This window comes from Cebus imitator, unplaced genomic scaffold (assembly GCF_001604975.1).
Source record: "Cebus imitator isolate Cc_AM_T3 unplaced genomic scaffold, Cebus_imitator-1.0 Scaffold190, whole genome shotgun sequence".
Classification (NCBI taxonomy): Eukaryota; Metazoa; Chordata; class Mammalia; order Primates; family Cebidae; genus Cebus; species Cebus imitator.
This window is the reverse complement of record NW_016107505.1, coordinates 1984877-1987800: the sequence shown is the minus strand read 5'-3', so window position 1 is coordinate 1987800 and position 2924 is coordinate 1984877. Positions and strand designations below refer to the sequence as shown.

At 34.7% G+C, this 2924-nt stretch overlaps 1 protein-coding gene across 1 annotated transcript in view; it reads left to right on the top strand.

The window, feature by feature from the left end:
• The window catches only part of LOC108316687 (serine/threonine-protein kinase Nek1), a 174516-nt gene that overhangs the window by 15363 nt on the left and 156229 nt on the right, over positions 1-2924 (top strand). The window lies entirely within an intron of this gene.

The following is a 2924-nucleotide window of genomic DNA, read 5'->3' as shown; positions in this document are numbered from 1 at the left end:
CCACCATGCCCAGCTAATTTTTTGTATTTTTAGTAGAGACGGGGTTTCACCATGTTGACCAGGATGGTCTCGATGTCTTGACCTCGTGATCCACCCGCCTCGGCCTCCCAAAGTGCTGGGATTACAGGCTTGAGCCACCGCGCCCGGCCAGTAACATTCTTTGGTTACTTATTTAATCAAAGTGACAAAATATCTTAAAATATAGATGAAGGAAATACACTTATAGGGATCTTCATAGTGAGGAACCTTTCTTCAAAAACATCAAGTGATAAAAGCAGTTTAAAGCAGAGAAAATTATTCTGGTAGACATGAAATATCTACTCTTTGAGCAGGTCACACAGACAGTAGATGGTAAGCATGCTTCTAGTTAGGAGCTCCAAGATCAGTTTACCATTCTGATAGAGAAACTAAGTTCAAGTTTTTCAATTAATATAATATTTGGCACTAAAACCTTCTCATGCCTTTAGAAAATTAATGAATAAACCCATCAAAACTGAGCATATTTGGGAAAATTCTAATACATTTTATTACACATAGAAATCTCTGTTTTAGAGCAGAGAAGATGGATCGTAGTACAGTCCGTACTCATGCAAAATAACATACAACTGTAATTCAGACAACTATATGATAATTACATATGGTACTTGATATAATACAATATAACATTTGAATGTAAAAGTCTTCTGAGAAAGAGAATGCCATTTTCAAAACAGTATTTTGTAAATATTAATATGGAACTAATGTGTACAATGAAATAAGCACAGATTAGAAGCAGGGTTACAGTTTTAAAGGGCTTCCCTCTCCTCCTACTCCTACCCCAGTAGTCAAACCCTAATGTAGCTACAGCTGAAGTAGAGTAGACAAGGGGAATGGAAGTGTAACATTTATGCTTATATTTTACAAGCTGTGCCTGCCTTCTCTGCTTTGCTTATATATTCCATCAAAACTGAGCTCAGGAATCACCTCTTCTGTTCAGCTTTATTTTATCACCTCCAAGCTGAGTTGGCTGTCCTTCTCTATGCTTCTTCAACACTCAGGGCATTACCTCCCTTTAATTACTGGTTTACTTTCCCATCTCCCTCAATGGTCTTTGCTATGGATCGATAAACTTCTATACTTCCTTCCTTTATTCCTTCTTTCCTTCCTCAGTGTTCACACACGCTTACATAGAGTTCAGGTATGGAATATAAGCATATTTTTTTAAAATAGGGCATACTATGCATACTGTTTTAGAACTTCCTTTTTTCACTTAATAGTACATAAACAGTATACATAGAAGTGGTTCATTCTTGTCAGTGGCTGCATAATATTTCTAGTATAATGATAATACAAAATATTTAATCAGGTCCCTTGGTAGACATTCAGGTTGTTTATATTTTAGGGTTCTGGCTAACAGTGCTAGAGTAAACATCTTATATACATTGTTTTATGTTTCTGTTGCTATATGGGTAGGATAAATTTGAAATTGAAATTGCTGTTTAAAATGGTATGTGAATTTAAAATTTTGACATTTTGACAAATGATTATAATTAACTTTTTTACAAACACCTGTGAGAAAAATGCTTATTTCCCCACTTTCTGACCAACAGTATGTCGTATTTCATTTTAAGCAAAATAATATGGTATCTTAATTTTTTTTTTAATTTGGGAGGGAGTTTAGTACTTTGTTTATGTGTTTTTCCGCCCTTTTTTCCCTCCATCATTTGCGTTTCCAGTCTTTTGTCCGCTTATTTTGTCTGCCAGTATTTTTCTCAGTGATTTGAATAACTTTTGCATTTTAGAGAACTAGCAGTCTATCATTTATGTTGCAGATATTTTCCCAAATTATTATTAAACTTGATTATGTATTTTGCCATACAGGTGTTTTAAATTGTATGTAGTCAATTTTTTCAGTCTTTTTCTTATGACTTAAGCATTTTATGTCATGTTTTGAAAGTCCTGCTTCAGTCAGTTGTTACAGATAATTAACCTATGTTTTATTATTTTATGGATTTTTTTAGTTTAAAAATGCCATGTATTTGGAATTATTTTGATGTTAAGAATGATATAGAAATTAAGCCTTTTTATTTCCAAGTGGCCATCTCCAGAGAAGAGTGTTTCTATGTAATTAATGTGGGAAAAGAAAAAATCAGAGATGTCTTCCAAATTTCCAGCTTTTTTCCTCTTATGATTTTTATTTAGATTTTTAAAAAGCATTATACATGTCAGATGCGGTGGCTCATACCTGTAATCCCAGTACTTTGGGAGGCCAAGGCAGGAGGAATACTTGAATCCTCAGGAACTCCAGAGTCCAGGAGTTCAAGACCAGGAGTTCAAGACCGCTAGCCTGGGCAACATAGCCAGACCCTGTCTCTATAAAATAAATAAATAAATAGCCACCCATGGTGGCATGCACCATAGTCCTAGCCACTCGGGAGGCTGAGGCTGGAGGGTGATTTAAACCCAGGAGTTTGAGGCTGAAGTGAGCTGTGATAACACTGCACTCCAGCCTGGGTGATAGAGCAAGACCCTATCCCAAAAAAAGGGGAAGAGGGGCATTATAGAAAAAAGATGTACCAGCCATCTCTGAAGGACTTTGGCCTGAAATTCTAATTAATAAAGTTGCTCCATCTTGAAAGATAATAAACTAAAAAGAAACACCTGTCTTACTATTATAAAATATAAATTGTTTCCATTATAGGATGTATTAAAAACAAAGAAGAATCACCTCTTCCTATTATAAAATTAAATTATTTCCATTTTTACTCATACTTTCCACATTCGTTTTGATTTAGAAGAGATGACTCAGTAGCATGTCTTACTTTTTAAATTAAGTATGTGCAGATCTTATGTTGACTTGAGTATCTATATAATGTCAGTGCCTACAAAGTCGAAAGAAATTGTAGCCTAGTTTTTTTTTTTTTTTTTTGAGACGGAGTCTCGCT